The sequence below is a fragment of the Trichechus manatus genome, unplaced genomic scaffold, assembly GCF_000243295.1.
Source record: "Trichechus manatus latirostris isolate Lorelei unplaced genomic scaffold, TriManLat1.0 scaffold00040, whole genome shotgun sequence".
In the NCBI taxonomy this organism is placed as follows: domain Eukaryota; kingdom Metazoa; phylum Chordata; class Mammalia; order Sirenia; family Trichechidae; genus Trichechus; species Trichechus manatus.
This window is the reverse complement of record NW_004443976.1, coordinates 1,339,809-1,357,443: the sequence shown is the minus strand read 5'-3', so window position 1 is coordinate 1,357,443 and position 17,635 is coordinate 1,339,809. Positions and strand designations below refer to the sequence as shown.

General features: G+C 48.8%; 1 protein-coding gene and 1 non-coding gene across 2 annotated transcripts in view; both read left to right on the top strand.

Annotated features, from left to right (window-relative positions):
* Positions 1-17,635, top strand: part of LRRC75A (leucine rich repeat containing 75A) — a gene marked incomplete at its 5' end in the record, with an annotated part of 93,185 nt that overhangs the window by 14,073 nt on the left and 61,477 nt on the right. The gene's annotated exons all lie outside the window — the stretch shown is intronic.
* On the top strand, positions 15,486-15,588 carry LOC111820523 (U6 spliceosomal RNA). Its single transcript, XR_002824076.1, has one exon. It is a non-coding gene; the product is annotated as a U6 spliceosomal RNA (small nuclear RNA).

The window sequence follows — 17,635 nt, the reverse complement described above, 5'->3', positions numbered from 1 at the left end:
ATTCCCACCAACAGTGTATAAGTGTTCCAGTCTCTCCACAACCTCTCCAACATTTATTATTTTGTGTTTTTTGGATTAATGCTAGCCTTGTTGGGTGAGATGGTATCTCATTGTAGTTTTGATTTGGATTTCTCTAATGGCTAATGATCATGAGCATTTCTTCATGTGTCTGTTAGCTGCCTGAATGTCTTCTTTGGTGAAGTGCCTGTTCATATCCTTTGCCCATTTTTTAATTGGGTTATTTGTCTTTCTGTTGTTGAAGTTTTGCAGTATCTTGTAGATTTTAGAGATTAAATGCTGATCGGATTTGTCATCGCCAAAAATTTTTTCCCAATCTGTAGGTTGTCTTTTTACTCTTTTGGTGAAGTCTTTTGATGAGCATCAGTGTTTGATTTTTAGGAGCTCCCAGTTGTCTAGTTTCTCTTTGACACCAAACTTCTTTAGCATTTATCTGCTCATGTGGTCAGCTGTTCCTTCCAGACCTTGAGGTGCATTCACATCAGCACCATGAGGCTGCCACCTCATGCCGGCTGGTACAGGTGCCAGGACAAGGGTTGAAGGCCGAGCCCACCAAGCCTGCAGCTCACTGGTGCTGGGCTCCAGCACAGAGGTAGTGTGGGGTGCTAAGGATAGCCCTGTAAGCCAGCTGGTCCCAGTGTCAGGCAGCAGAGGGTTTAAAGTCCAAGGCCACACAGTGGTTGGGGCAGAGGCCGAACCAGAAGACCTTCAGACTTTCACGTTGGTACTGATTCCTGCACTCCCGACTACAGCTTTAAGCAAAGCCAGGGCTAAAAGAGGCTGAGTTATCCTGTGGGTGGCTCGACGCCTCACCCTAGGGAGTCCTGTCTCTAGCCTCAGGCAGGCTCTGCCTGGATCCTGCCTGCCTGACTCATGCCGGTTCCCCTCCTCCCACTCCGGGAGCTGCCTGGGCCCCCTTCACATCTGCCTCCCTCCCCTCCTCCACGTCCCACTGTCTTCCTGCCTGGTGTTCCCAGGTGCCCTTCTCTGAGGGTCGTTCAGTGTTCCTTTGGGTAGAGCCAAGCCTCACTGTGTCCTCTCTCCTGCCCACACAGACCCAGACACCTGAGGCCAGGTGGAGCTTCATGGGGCTTTGTGCTCAAAGACAAAAAGCCTGCCTGGCACCTTCTGCTGCTTGGCTGGCCACTCGGATGGGGTCGTGTCCTTCAGCAGACACTCCTGGGTGCCTGCTGGGCGGCTGGGAAGAGTAGGGCCTAATACAGCGCACTGAGAGCGCCGAGGTGCTTGTTGTAGAAGGGCTTAGACAAGCCACTGTGCTGTCTGTGAGTTGTGCACAGTTGCAGAGCAGGCCGTAGCTGGTCAGCTTCCAGCTCTGCCGTTGACTGTGACCACTGACTGATTCAGAGTGGTCGGGCTGAGCGGAGAGCCCAGGGGAGTGACACTCGGGGACAGCAGTGGGGCTAGACACAGGTGCAGGGGCTTCTGCTGGCTGCTGCGCAAACCCCTCCTCACCTGGGTGCAAACACCGTAAGTGGACACAGGTGCTGGGCCTGGGAGCTGCAGGGAGCCAGGCCCTGACACACACACTTACTTCATAGTTGGGGCTTTGCCCGACCTGCCCTCCCCAGCTATTGCGAGCCACAGCAGCTGGGTGAGCCCCACACAATCCCCTCTAGTAGGCCCCAGTGCCCCAAACCTGTCACCCTGCTATCCCCTGCCCTCAGCCAGGGTTCTCTCAGAAGACATCACTGCCCTGAGAAGGAGGGCACCAGCCACCTCTGTACCCCTGAGCTGCCCCCTCCAGGGCCCATAGATTTGCACACCCTCCCCCACTCTAGCTCAGTGGGGCCCCCACCCCACAGCTTTGCTCCTCATGGAGCTACCATCCGCAGCTACAGGCTGCCCAGGGAGACCTGCAGGACACCCTTCTCCCACCGAGGGGCACCAGGCAAGGGCTAGGACCATGTCTTAGTCATCTAGTGCTGCTATAACAGAAATACCACAAGTGGATGACTTCAACAAACAGAAATTTATTCTCTCACAGTCTAGGAAGCTAGAAGCCCAAATTCAGGGCGCCAGCTCCTGGGGAAGGCTTTCTCTCTTTGTCGGTTCTAGGGGAAGGTCTTGGCATCAGTCTTCCTCTGGGTCTAGGAGCTTCTTAGCACAGGGGCACCAGGTCCAAAGGACACGCTCTGCTCTTTCTTGGTGCTACAAGATCCTTCCTCTCTGTTCACTTCTCTCTCCTTTTCTCTTGTAAGATAAAAGCTGTGACTTAAGCCAGGGTGGTGCATCCCACCCTAACCCTCATTAACATAACATAATCATGCCTCATTAACATAACAGACAGGTCACTCCCAAATATGACCCTAACCACAGGCATAGAGGTTAGGAGTTACAGCACATAATTACATGAGATCACAAGATGGAGGACAACCACACAATAATGGGAATCATGGCCTAGCCAAGTTGACATGAATTTTGGGGGGACACAGTTCAATCCATGACAGATCCCTCCCCTCTGAAACCAACCATCCACCTGCAGGGAGCCAGGACCCCTCAGCTTGGGAAGTGGGCAGCCCGTGCCCCACTCCTCTGCCATCCTTAGTTCTGTTCATGCAATCTCTACCTCCCAGCACTCTGGACTCAGGCCCCGCCCACCAAAGGAGCAGAACTGGGGCAGGATTCCCTTTCATGGTGCAAGGGGCGGGGGATACAGGAGAGCCTTGCCCACCCCTACACGTAATAGTCGGAATTCCCTGGGTCCTTACCTATCTAGCCTAGCTGTGCCACACCATGGACAGCTGGTGACTGCACACCAGGCAGCCTACCCACCATTCTTCGTGGCCGCCTGGCCTCCCTCAGCACCTGCTTCGCCTTATCTGAGACCTGCCTGGGGAGGGGTTGGTGGAGCCCAAGGCAGGACTGTACTGTATACTCTGGGCTGGGGGGAGCTACAGGCGTCACTGGGGAGGGAAGGCTCTGGTGGGTTGGGTGAGTGTTCAGGCTCCTATCGTCCCAGAGGACTTCCAGCTGGAAACAAAACATGTCTTTCCAATTTTCACTCCTGGTAAGTGGTCAGACTAGAACTGCCCACCCCACTGCCCTGGAGGCCTATGCCCAGAGCTCCCGTGTAGGACAAGGGCGGGCACAGGCCTTGGGAAGGCAGGCATTGCTGCACACCAGGGCTGCCTTGCCCAGCCCAGTCCTGGCAATGACAACACCTGCTTGCCCTCTGGCCCCACCTACCACAGACACCTGGACAGGCGTCAGCCAGCAAGGACCCCTTTGTTGCACCTGCCCGGGCCTAGGTGTTGAAGATTCAAGCTCTGGGGTCCCTGAGGAAATGCCTTCAATAAACTCCACATGATTGTGAGGTGTTTCCCAAGATTGGTTTATAATTTCTTACTAATACCCTTCCTGTGGGGATGTTACTTCCTCACTAGGTATGAGAGTGAGCAAGAGAGAGCAAGGGCTACAGAGGAGCTGGGATAGGCTGTGGCCTTTCATAGGCTACTTGACCATCTTCTACATTATGGTTTCACTAGCTCACTTCTCCACCAGCCATCTGTGGTTACTTGCGTGTTGCTATGATGCTGGAAGCAATGCCACCGGTATTTCAAATACCAGCAGGGTTACCCATGGTGGACAAGTTTCAGCAGATCTTCCAGACTAAGACAGACTAGGAAGAAAGGCCCGGTGGTCTGCTTCTGAAAATTAGCCAGTGAAAACCCTAGGATCACAACAGAATATTGTCCAGTAATGGTGCTGGAAGATTAGCCCCCTAAGTTGGAAGGCACTGAAAATACAACAGTGAATTCAAGCATACAAACGATTGTGAAGATATTGCAGGACCAGGCAGCATTTCATTCTATTATGCATGGGGTCACCATGAATTAGCCAGCTCCACAGCAGCTAACAACAGTAGCAGCAACACCTCACTTCTGGGCAGGACTGGGGTTTTACAGCTGGAAGCAGACCCAGAGAGGAATGACCTGCACAGGCTCACACAGCCCACCAGCACTAGGACTGGAACCATTCTTGGTCTCCCAAGGCCCTCTCCTGCCTGGTGTTCCCTGGAGAAGCACTGGGAGATGAGATCTGGGACTGTCCCAGCAAATAGCTCGGGTTGGGTGGGTCGCATCCAGGGGCAGGATGAAGGAAGGCCTCTGGGACTCAGCACATGGTAGAGAACCCTGGCTGCCCCTTCATTGTTGCATGAACTGGCAGGAGGGGGGCAGAGAGGGGCAAACCTCAGGAGAGGGCAGGAGTAGGGAACATTGTTCCCCTGAGCACATTCTCTAAGTGGCACTTTTTCAACGGTTTATTTTTTGAGGTAAGTTGTTGCGACAGTGGTGGCTAAGACTACCATGAATTGACATTGGAGGAAGCAGAGCAGACCATGACCTGAAGAGAAGGCAGTCCTGGTAAGAGGCGTTGTTTCATAAGCTCACTCCCCCTCCCATGCCCCTTCCCTCCACACTAGCGCTTATCTCTACATCTGCCCCTGGCAACCTCAGAAAACCAAGGACTTTGGGGGCATAGAGGCCGTTCAGCCAGTAAGTCCAGGTGGCCCGAGGACATCTCATTGCCTTGGTTTCCTTTAGTGAAATGTAAGGCAGCTTCTAGCCCATACGGTGCGTTTATGTGAAGTAGAAGGTGGCACCCCTCTGGTGGTGAGTTCAGCCCCACCCAGATGCCCTTGTACAGCACACCCTGCATGCCGTACTCAGCGGCCTCTGTGAGAGGGTGCAAGAGGCTCAGAAGTCTTTGTCAGCTGAGGTAGGTCAGTAGCCTCACCCCTTCTCCCACTCATCTCCTTGGCCCAGCTGTCCCAGATCATCTGAGACAGGGAAACGATTAGTCACAACATGACTTTAGCCTCTGAACCAGGTGCTTGCCCTCCCAGATGTCCAACCTGAATCTCTTCAGCCCCCTCTTTCTCCTGAATTGGGGAGCTGACATAATTAGACACCGTCCTCTAGAAGGTTCTGGCTCAGCATTCCTGCTTCTAAAAGGACCTCAGACAGATTCTAAGATGCCCTGAGTGGACCAGGGATCAGACCCAGTCAGGGGCAGTGAGGATGCAAGGAGGAGCATCATGGTGTCCTTCTCTGTTCCTCTGGAATTCCTGTCCCCAATCTCCCTGGGATTCAGGAACTCCCCTCCAGCTTCACAAACTGTTTACATTTCTGCCTCTCCCAGTTCTGGGGGATTAAGGTCTGATGCTTCCCACCCCCTGAAAGTAACTTCCACCTCTCCAGACTAAATAATTCCAGTCGGTTTTGTTTTTCCTAAGACTTGACAATCTTCTGAACTTTTTATTAGTCTCGGCTGCAGGCCTATATTTTCCACTTCCTTCTGGGGCTATGGAGCTTCAGAGTAAAAACAGTTTTAGGTAGGATTAGGCAAGGTTTCTAGACAGCTGCTGGCCCAGAGACTATCATGAGAGTTGGGGGGCCAGGGTTCTTGGATGTGAAAACTCAGGCACCAAAGGTTCCAAGTCTCCCATGCCAAGAATCCCCGTCTCTCCAGAAATCACCTGCTGGTTGAGAATCAGCCCAGCCAAGCAGAGCCAGAAAAACAGAAATGTCTTTGATACATACATCTCAAAGAGAGGGCCTGGAAGAGGGTACTCTAAGGGAATGGGGGACACAAAGGGGGCTGGTGGAGGCTTGAAAAGGAGAGGGAGTCTGAGATGGAGTTAGAGAAACCGTTTTAGAAAATTAGGAAGAGTCTGGCCAGGAAACCCGAACTTAAGAGTGGGTGTGCACCAAAGAGCCCCTCGCATGTCCCACCCGGGCGGTGCTCATGCAGGAAACTGTCCACTGAGGAAAATCCTGTGGGCTGGACCCAGGGCAGCTGGGACTGAAAGAGAGGCCTGGGACCCTGGGGGAAGAGGTCTGAGCCTTCACCAGGCCTGTGGCCTTTGCCCTTTCACTTGGCCCATACCCCCACCTCCCTCTCTCCCAGTGTTCTCTGCAGTTCTGGACAAACTTAGTGACATCCCAGGAACCAGGCAAAGGCCTCCCTCTCTTCCCTGAGGACATCCCACCTGCCTTCGTTTGTAACCAGTTGCTGTCAAGTTGATTCCAACTCCTGGCAACTCCACGTGTGTCAGAGTAGAACTGTGCTCCATAGGGTTTTCAATGGCTGACTTTTCAGAAGTAGATCACCAGGCCTTTCTTCCAAGGCACCTCTGGGTGGTCTCGAACCTCCAGCCTTTGGGTTAGCAGCTGAATGAGTTAACCTGTGCACTACCTAGGGACTGCCCCTCCTCTGCCGGCTTACAAATTCCCTTTTATTTTTTTATTCTTTTTTTTTTGCAATTGTGCTTTAAGCGAAAGTTTACGATTCAAGTTAGTCTCTCATACAAAAATTTATACACACATTGTTATGTGACCGTAGTTGCTCTCCCTATACTGTGATAGCACACTCCTCCTTTCCACCCCTAATTTCTCATGTCCATTCAACCAGCTCCTAACCCTCTCTGCCTTCTCATCTCACCTCTGGACAGGAGCTGCCCATTTAATCTCATGTATCTACTTGAGCTAAGAGCATACTCTTCACTAGTATTTTATGTCCCACAGCCCAGGCCAATCTTTGAAGAATTGGCCTCGGGAATTGTTTTATTTCTGGGTTGACAGAGAGTTCAGGGGCCATGCTTTCTGGTGTTCCTCCAGTCTCAGTCAGACCATTAAGTCTGGTCTTTTTACTAGAATTTCAGTTCTGCACCCCACCTTTCTCCTGCTCCATCAGGGACTCTCTGTTGTGTTCCCTCTCAGGGCAGTTATTGGTGGTACAGACACCATCTAGTTCTGGTCTCAGGCTGATGAAGTCTCTGGTTTATGTGGCCCTTTCTGTCTCTTGGGCTAATACTGTCCTTATGTCTTTGGTTTTCTTCATTCTTCTTTACTCCAGGTGGTTGGGACCAGTTGATGCATCTTAGATAGCCAGCTTTTAAGACCCCAGACGCCACTCACCAAAGTAGGATGCAGAACATTTTCTTCATAAACTTTGTTATGCCAGTTGACCTAGATGTCCCCTGAAAGTACGGTCCCCAGACCCCCATCCCTGCTACTCTGTCCCTCGAAGTATTTGATTGTATTCAGGAAACTTCTTAGCTTTGGTTTAGTCCAGTAGTGCTGACTTCCCCTGTAGTGTGTGCTGTCCTTCCCTTCACCGAAGATAATTCTTCTCTACTATCTAGTTAGTGAATAACCCTCACCCTCCCTCTCCACCTCGTAACCATCAAAGAATGTTTTCTTCTGTGTTTAAACCTTTTCTTGAGTTCTTATAATAGTGGTCTTATACAATATTTGCCCTTTTGTGACTGACTAAATTCACTCAGCATAATACCTTCCAGGTTCCTCCATGTTATCAGATGTTTCACAGGTTCATCGTTGTTCTTTATCATTGCATAGTATTCCATTGTGTGTATATATCATAATTTGTTTATCCATTCATCTGTTGATGGGCACCTAGGTTCTTTCCATCCTTTTGCTATAGTGAACAGTGCTGCAGTGAACATGGTGGGCATATATCTATTCGTGTGATGGCTCTTATTTCTCTAGGATATGTTCCAAGGAGCAGGATTGCTGGATCATATGGTATTTTTGTTTCTAGCTTTTTAAGGAAACAACAAATCGATTTCCAAAGTGGTGATACCATTTTACATTCCCACCAACAGTGTGTAAGTGTTCCTGTGTCTCCACAACCTCTCCAACATTTATTATTTTGTGATTTTGGGTTAATGCTAGCCTTGTTATGGTGAGACAGTATCTCCTTGTAGTTTTGATTTGGATTTCTTTAATGGATAATGATCATGAGCATTTCCTCATGTGTCTGTTAGCCACCTGAATGGCTTCTCTGGTGAAGAATCTGTTCATATCCTTTGCCCATTTTTTAATTGGGTTGTTTGTGTTTTTGTTGTTGAGGTTTTGCAGTATCTTGTAGGTTTTAGAGATTAGATGCTGATCAGATTTGTCATAGCCAAAGATTTTTTTCCCAGTCTGTAGGTTGTCTTTTTTACTCTTTTGGTAAAGTCTTTTGATGAGCATAAGTGTTTGATTTTTAGGAGCTCCCAGTTATCTAGTTTCTCTTCTGGTATTTGTGCATTGTTAGTAATGTTTTGTAGTCTGTTTATGCCATGTTAGGGCTCCTAGTGTTATCCCTATTTTTCTTCCATGATCTTTATTGTTTTAGATTTTATATTTAGGTCTTTGATCCATTTTGAGTTAGTTTTTGTGCATGGTGTGAGGTATGGGGTCTTGTTTCAGTTTTTTGCAGATGGATATCCAGTTATGTCTGTATGGATTCTTGCAGCCTGTTAAATTTGTCATTATACTCTTCTCTAATCTTCTTAAGTTCCTCTATTGCTTTGTCTGTGTGTTCCTTGGCTTGGTCTGCATTTTGCATGATCTCCTTCCTGATCTCTTGAAGAGTTCTGTATATTAATCTTTTGTGTTCTCTGGAAGATTTCTTGATTCTTTATTTTGGGAGCTTGCTGAAGCCATCATCGTCTGCCTCTTTATGTGATTTGATATTGACTGTTGTCTCCAAGCCATCAATAAGTTATATTTATTTATGTTTGCTTACTGTGTCCTAGCTTCTTGTTTTGTTTTGTTTTGATATGCCCAAATAGGCCGCTCGTATGAGCTAGTTTGATTATTGGTGGCTTTGAAGCTCTAATGCCCTGTCACCAGGTGGTTAGATCTGTTACTAGGTATGTGAGTCCAGGATCTGTTTACTTTTGTTTGGATTCAGCTCAGGAGTCCAGATACTCGGTCATCAAGTGTGTGGTTCAGGCTCTCACAGTCCTAGACGGGCAGGGGTGATTGGTGTAGGCACAGATATCTGGCTTCAGTAGGGGATCACGTACTGAGCAAGGCAGGGGGCTGACGGCTGCCCCTGAGTGTCAGGGAGGAAAGCGTGTCCCTGTTCCCTAGAGCGCATGGGTGGGTTGGTTTTGTAACCGGACTATAGGCACCCAGTGCTGTTGGCTGTAAGGACTGGGAGGCACCACTTATTCTTGGGCCCCTGTCATGGGTGGCTAAGTGGCGTGAGTGGAGCCACCAGTCCTCAGGCCTCTGATGTGGGTAGGTGAGGACCCTGCTTAATGGGCAGAGCAGTGTCAAATGTCACGAACCTGCCACTCCACCATATAGCTGATACAGCTGAAGTTAGGCTTCAGTTATATACCCTGTTGTACTACGGTAATGAGGGCTTACGCTGTTGAAATGGGCCCACACTACTCTCTGTAGGGGTGAAAGGCATTCAAAGTCCATGGACCCCTTATGCCTGTGCCTAGACAAAGGAGCTGTACCTACCCTGAGTTCCTGGCTTAGGGGAGCTTGTAGATTATTTTTTCCTGTTTGTTAATTTGTTCCCTCTCCAAGGCTGGGAGAATGTCTCAGGGCGCATAACGGGTCCCACTTCCAGCCCAGGGGACTGGGCAAAGGCAATCGCTGAAGCCGGCTGGTGACCTGGTGCAGAGCAGGGAGGGGGCAGGTAAATGGGAGAGAGGTTTTTCCCAAAGAGGGTGTTTTTTGATCCATGCAATAGGTCAGATGCACGTACTTATCTTTTGCCGATTGAGCGCCACTTTTCACTGGTTCTGGAGGTTTGAGTAGACTCTCCGCCACTTGGTCTCTCCTGATGTGGGAAACAGGTCCCGAATGCCACTGCTTGCCTCACTGTGCACGCCGGCCGATCTGGCCTGCAGAGTGCCAGTTCCCACCGTGTCAGGTCCGGCAACTCCTCACTGCTTCCGAACCATGTCTCCCTCCCTCAGCCACTCAGTCCAATTCCTCAATTTTGCCTTTGATGTTCAGGGCTCCTAGATTGATATATGATCCATTCACTTGTCTTTTTTGGGTCTTTGTTGTAAGAGGTACTATAGGAAGCGTCTGACTACTCTGCCATCTTGGCCCTGACCCTCACTAATTCCTTTTTGTTATTGCTGATTGTGCCCCTGTTCCTTTTGCCTGTGCGATCTGATTTGATTCCCCAGGGGAGACATGAGGAGAGGACAGGCTCTCAGCCTTGCTGCCTGAAGATTCCACCTGGCTCTGGGACCCAACGTATCCATTCAGCCCCGTGGTGTTTCCCCCAGGCACCTTTTGGGAAGCCCTTGGAAAGAGCAGCTATGACTCCTTCCCTGCGCCAGCTCCTGCCTCTCCCCACTGCCCGGAACGTGACACGTAGCTTCTTGGCTACAGGCTTTTGAGCACGATGATTCCATTCTGAAAGGTCTTGGGTAGCCTGCTAGCATGGAGGGTGGGGCAGTGCAGGCAGAGCCTTATCCCTGGCAGTGGGTTTTCGGTGATGTCCTCCTCCTCCCCCTGCACTGCTTCCTGCCTGGAGTTGGGAGCAAGCTGGATTCCACATCCAGCATGACTCATCCCTGCTGCCCCAGAGGAAGGGCAGAGAGCTGTCTGAGTCCAAATTCTTGGAGGTTTTGCCTTGGCCCTGCCTCTGACCTAGAGATTTAAAGTGGCAAAGACCCTTAGCTGTCCTCCAAGGGCTAGTGGCTGAGAGGTGGAGTTAGAAGCTTCTGGGCTCTGGAAACCTCCTGTTCTTGCTGCTCACTCACTCAGTGAGCTGATCCTCCAGTCCTCAGCTCTCACTCTGAGAAGTGGGCTGTTCCTGTGAAGGCTTTCCTGCTTGGGGAGCAGGTTACTAGGGGGCCCGAAGGAGCCTCTTTGCTGTGAGGTCTAGTTCTTTGACAATGGACCAAACTTTTCATTTAAATGAGACAAAATTTACCACAGAGAGGGACAAATGGACTTAAATGCATTCACCAGAAGTTATAAAACAACCAATTCAGATAATTTCCCAGTGGAGGGATCCGGAGGGTGCTAGAGTGGGCGGCAAAGTGCTGAGAATCACAGGAGCTGGTGGACCTCAGGGACCATCTGGCCCTGGACTTCTTGGAAGTGTTTTATACAGAGTCCCAGCCCCACAGGATGCTCTGAAAAAGGGGGATGGGTTTGGGAAAAAATGTCCTTTCAGACAGTCAAGAAGCATAGTAGCTAACAGCCTGACAGGAGAAAAAAAGTTGCATTCTTTGTTTTCCTAAACTTTTCTGCTGGCCTCTCCTGCTTTCAGTGGGTGGGAACTGCAACATAGAGGGGACAGCTGGCCCAGAGCCCCACAGTAACTTAGGGTCTGTCTTAGTCTGGGTCCTCTAGAGAAGCAAAACCAGTGATGCATATATATAAATATATAGAGATTTACTTCAAGGAAATGGCTCACAATTGTGAGAGCTGGCAAGTCCCAAATTTGTGGGTCAGGCAGCCAGCTGAAGACTTGTGCTGGCTCTTGTGCTGGCTCTTGGGGGTTGCAGGGGCTGGCAGATCCAAACTCTGCAGGTCAGGTGACAGGCGGAAGACTTCTGCAGGCTTATGTCCCAAGAACCAGAAGTCAGACGACGAGAAGAGTGCAGGGTCGAGAGAGAGAGAAAGCCTTGCCGGAACATCCATTCATACACTGGAGACAGGCTATACCCTCAAGGAAACTCCCCTGTCAGCTGATTGGCTGGTCAAATCAGATCACATCACGGAGGTGATTGCATATTACAGTATGTAAAAGCAATTAGTCCGATGTCTGCCAAATAGCTGGAATCATAGCCTCGCCAAGTTGACACATAACATTAACCATCACAGGGCCCAGCCCAGGCCGGGACCAGGCTTCCTCCAGCCCCTCTGGCGGGGTCTGGGTGCAGCTGTGACCAGCTCAGTCCAGTTTGGGTCGAGACTGGGGAGTGAATCAAACTCTCCCTGCAATCTGAAAGCCTCCCTGCTGACTTTTGATTTTTCTAAAGAAAAGGCATCCTTTTAGTATTTATCTGTTACCACCTGTTTCTTTGAGTTTTATTAGATTTCACTTGGCTGAGGCCAGACACCTGTTTCCAGAGGCTTATTTCATGCAGAGGGTGTTGCTTTCAGAGACTTCAAGGTGAAAACACAAACCACGTGCAACCCTGAAGCCCCGTGCTGGATGAAGCACATTTCACAGTGAACCAGGGCCCTGAGGGAGCGGTGAAGGAGGAGGGCTAGTGTGCCAGGTTCAAAATCCCGCAAGGGGCCTAGTGGCCTTAGAAGAGCAGCAGGGTCACAGAGCTACCCGGTCAGTGGCCCTGAGGGGGGCCAGAGAGCCCCACTCCTTGCCCCTCACCGCTCTGCCAGGCTGGATAGTGACCTCCCATCAGGTAGGTTCATTGCTTGGACCTCCGCACAGTGCACCTCCCACCCCAGAGTTTCTGGTTGGAGTAGGTTAGTCAGTGTCGACTGGACATCTCCTTGGCGCCAGGCTCCAGAGGCTGCGTCTGAAGCGCCCAGGCATCCACAGGGCTGGGAACCAGGCACTGCCCACCTGACATCCGACCAGAGGTGCGGAGGCTTTGTTGAACCTTGAAGCATGGCCTCTTTTAGGGAGAGGGGAGTGTGGCAGTTGTCACTTTTGCTAGTTTGCTTTGCTCTCTGGTGTTTTCCAAGCCTGAGGGAGGTGCCTAGCTCTTAACTCTCACAGCCCCTCTCTCCCGTGCTCGGACAGGCCCCCTCCTTTGTGGGGCTCTTACCTCGTCTGCGTAATCTGTCTTTGCATGTTTTTGAGGGTTCTTCGGGGCGTGTTTGTGTGCACACCAGAAAGACTACTTATAGCTACTTGATGGTTTCAATTTATATTTGACATATTGAAATAGAAATTTTAAAACTTAGTTTTTCCTTAAGCTTTTAAGTTCAACTTACAAATCTCGTTCTATTTATTATGCACCTAGTAAATTTAAACAATCATGTTTAAAGGGGTGTTTATAACTACATTAATTAAATTTCCATAAACATGTTGAAGTGATTTTATAAATTTAACCTACTTAATTTTCTTAAATCTATAAATAGCCATTCTAAAAAACAGAACTTTCCTGAGTTCCTAAAAATTTGCTAAAATTTAGTAAATTAAGCTTATAAATATGGTGAATATTGTTGTTGTTATTAGGTGCTGTCAAGTCGGTTCTAAAAGATAGCGACCCTGTATACAACAGAACGCAAGACTGCCCAGTCCTGCGCCATCATCGCAATCGTTACGCTTGAGCCCATTGTTGCAGCCGCTGTGTCAATCCATCTCGTCTTTGGAGTGCCTTCCAACCTGAGGGGCTCATCTTGTTTTAACTGTGCTTTCTCAAATTGAACTGAGAGCCATCTTGGCGTAAGTGATCGTACAGAAAGCATTTCTGACTAGCCCAGTCCCACCTATGAGAGCAGACAGCAGAGGGGATTATGTCAGGGATACAGACACCCACAGAAGGCCCAAGGCTGGTGGAAAACAGCATGTAGATTTCTGGCAGTAATGGTCCTTGGTTGCCCACAGCTGTGCCTCTTTTCTCCCTATTGCCTGGTATCCCCCGGGGAGATGCCACCTCTGTCCTCATCTGGTGTCTTAGCTTCCTAAGGCTTCCATAACAAAGTACCACCAACTGGGTGGCTAAAACAACAGCTGTTTATTCTCTCACATATTCCCTCACACAAGTCTGAGATCAAGGTGTTGGCAGGACTGTATACTCTCTGAAGGGTCTAGGGGAAGATCTTTCCTTGCCTCTTCTAGATTCTGGTGGTTGTGGCTGCAACACTTCAATCTCTGCTTCCATCTTCATGTGTCTTCTTCTCTGTGTTGTCTTCTCTGTATGTCTCTTATAAAGACACTTGTCATTGGATTTAGGGCCCACCTGGATAATCCAGGATGATCCCCTCATCTCATGATCCTTAATTGCATCTGCAAAGACCCTTTTTCCAAATAAGGTCACGTTCACAGATCACTGGGATTGGGACATGAACATACCTTTTTGGGGCCACCATCCAGCCCACTGTGTCTGTTTCTTGGTGTCCTTTTCCTCCTCCTTGACACTTGCAGGACTCTTCCCACCTTCCTGAGAGCCCATTGCGTTCTTTCAGCCTGCAGCTTCTCAGGAGAAGTAAGCTTGTCTGCACCAGGCTCCGTAACTCTTGAGGTGCTCTGGCTTCTCCCTGGTGGCTTCCTCTGGCTGCATTTCCCTAACACCTGACATTTCCTTTCCCTCCCCTGGGAATCCCTGGAACAAAAGCCAAATGTCACGGGAAGGGGTACAGGATCAGCACCCAGCTCAGGCAACCAGCGGAGGCCTGGTACTCCCCAGGCTCCGCCCCTCCCGTAGGCATCACTGCCTTTGATGTTCTGGAGACCGGAGGAGAAAAAAAAAAACCCTGTTCCACTTCCTGCCTGCCCTCTGGACTCTAATTAATTTCCTTTGGGTGGACTGTGTTCGATTACAACCTCGTTAAGCTGCTTTGCACATTCTGGCTCTGGTGGTTTCAGTATTGAAGCCGTCTGGCTCTGCCGATTAATGTTCGGGGTTGCTTCCTCCCTTGTTACCCTCTCTGTCGCAAAAACTGCGGAGTCATGCCTGAAGGAGAGACACACAAACAAGCTGCTTTCCCACAAGGGCTCCTTATGGGAATAGGCTTAAAACCTTGAGTTTAAAAGGGAAAGGGGTAGTCATGGTTTAAAATAGCATGTGGCTAGCAGCCTCCTATGTGACTTCTCCCAGCATGCCCTTAAAATACCTAAGAAGACACACCAAAAAAGATGAAAATTCTCAGAACACTGAAAGCAAAGACAGGTGGACAGTCTGAGAAGAATCTCACCTCTCTATAAGACAGATGGAGCTGGTCCAAGAGACAAACAATCCACGCTTCCCCTCAGGAATCCAAGACCTCCCAAAGAAAGGTTAACTGGTTGCCCATTAAGTGAACTCTGACTCATGGCGACCCCTTGTGTGTCAGAATAGAACTGTGCTCCATAGGGTTTTCAATGGCTGATCTTTCAGAAGTAGATCACCAGGCCTTTCTTCCAAGGTGCCTCTGGGGGTACTTGAACCTCCAACATTTCAGTTAGTTGAGCACATTAATTGTTTGCGCCACCCAAGGACTCCCAAAGAAAGGTAGGAAGATGCTTTCACCCTCCTTCTGAGGACTTTACCAATCAGAAGATCCCACAACTGCCCCTTTACCATACAAGTAATGATTTTGAGGTAGCAAGAGTGCTGCTTCCACCCTCCCTCGCTTTACTGTCCCCCATTCAGACACAGCAACTCCAGAAAACCACCAGGCAGGAATTGGGGAGGGGGTGTGGCCTATACAAGTCCAGCTCAGTGGGCTTAGTCAAGGATGGGACAAGTCGTGGTAGTACAGGCACTATTCTAGATTGTCGCGGACCCCATCATTGTGCAATATCAGAGGTCCAGGCTGCAGGGTGGGCAAAGGGGTAGTCATGGTTTAAAATAGCATGTGGCTACTTCACAGGGTCAGGGTCATGTTTGCTAGCTACCCAAGGCAAGGTCTCAAGCCAAGCTCATCAGCCAGCCAGAGACTAAAGAGAGGGATTGCATTCCTACGCAGGGAGGCAGCCATGGAGACAAGGGTATCCTGAGAGACATGGGTCTCACTAGACTGCACCTCCTTCCAGAGTAAGTGGGGTACTTGCTTTGGCAGCATATATACTCAAATTGGAGTGATACAGAGAAGACTAGCGTGGCGTTTGCACAAGGAAGACACACAAATTTGTGATGCGCTCCATTTATTTAAAGGAGGAAACACTGAGTTTCTGTTTGTGGTGATGGAAAATGTGGCAACCAATATTGGTGATGGTTGCACAACATGATTAATGTAACTAGCGTCACTAAATTGTACACATGAATTATCTTGGAATGGCAAATGTGTTATGTATCTTTACAACAATAAAAGAAAAAACAAAAAGAGTGAGTAAGTGGGGAACAAACACTGCGTGTGAGATAAATACTGTGGAACCTGAACTCTGACCTCTGAAAATGATTATAGCAGGATCCAGAAGAAATGAACTTTGTGGGAAAAGAACAAAATGCCACATATAAGGCCAAGCCGAGATGAAAAAAAATAACAGGATGAGATGAAAAGGGACATTAATGTGCATGTTTTAGGCAGGGTTCTCTAGAGGAGCAAAACCAGTGAAGTATATGTATAAATATAGAGAGAGAGATTTACTTCAAGAAATGGCTCATGCAATTATCGGAGCTGGCACCAAAATCTGTGGGTCAGATGGCAGGCTTCTGACTCACAGGGTCATGGGAGCTGGTGGATCCAAAATCTACACGGCAGGCAGCAGGCTGCTGGCTCATAGGGTTGCAGGAGCTGGCAAATCCAAAATCAGCAGGGCAGGTGGCAGGCTGCAGGCTTCTCATGTCCCAAGAACCAGAGGTCAGACAGGACAAGTGCAGGATCAGGAAAGAGAGCTTTGTCAGAACATCCATTAATATATTGGATGCAGGCCACACCCTCAAGGAAACTCCCCTTCGAACTGATTGGCTGTTCACATCAGATCACAAAATGGAGGATGATATGTAGTGTCTGCCAAGCCACTGAGTCTCGTGGCCTAGCCAGGTTGACACATAACAGTAACCATCACACAGCATAATAAAAATTGCAAGGAAATTAGATGATAGCAGACTTGAGATCCTTATTGGAAACAGAAGAATGTAGAATTGATGCTGCAGAATGTGAAATCAATGGCATGGAAGACAAACTTGAGACCCTCTTTGAAATTGCATTATGAAAACAATAAGAAAAAAAATAAACAGAAGACTCTGAGAGCCAACGTTGGAGTTCCTGAAGAAGAGACTGGCTGAAAAAAAGGTTTGTGTTTGTCAATAGAAAGATCCACAAGTGCACACATGGTGGCAGAATTTTTTAATTACCAAGTGTGACAGGCAGAAAACAGAATGACCAGATATACATTCAACCTTTTGCTCCCTCCTATCTCAAGAAGGGGTCTGTTTGCCTTCCTGGGTCTCAGGGTTTGTCTGATCTGAGAGCTGGATCAACCACAGAAGTTAGGTTGACCTGTATTAGAAAGAGAAGGGATGAGAAATTGTCAACAAGTCAGGTAGTGGAAGAGAGACAGGGAAAGGATTTAGAAGTTTGGGGTGAGTCACAAATGCGATGCCTCTTTGGTGACTTTGAGAGACTGCTGTAAAGATAAAATTGCCTTTCAGTCTACCTATGTGTTAAACTGATGTTCCTAGAGAAGGGAATAGTGTGCTGGAAAAGCAACAGGGTTAGTGGCAAAGACAGTCCTACCCGTGTCCAGGCCGAAGAGGCTGCTAAAGAAACAAAAGTCAGGTGTGCCTTGGAGGTCTCAGTACTGCATACCAGAAGGCACGGAGGAGTGCCTACAGTGCTTTGAAGGGAGTTTATATCCAGCCAGGTTGTCTTAGAGATGTGACTTCAACATAAATGGATTTTCAGGATGGAAAATAAATCATCCTTTTGGAGAAAAAGGGGATGGATTTATTGATGATATTCTCCCATAGTCCAACATACAAAGTAAAAGTCTGAGCTCAATAATGGGGACGTATTGATGAACAGGAGTCCCAGGGTGCTGCAAACAGTTAATACACTCAGCTACTAACCGAAACGTTGGAGGTTTGAGTCCACCCACAGGTGCCTCAGGAGAAAGGCCTGGCAATCTACTTCCAAATAATCAGCTGTTGAAAACCCGACGGGATTCTGGGAAGATGGTGGCATAAATAGACCATTGTTTCAACCCTGTCCACAAATACAAGAAATAACAAGGAAATGATGTTCAGCTTTGAGGG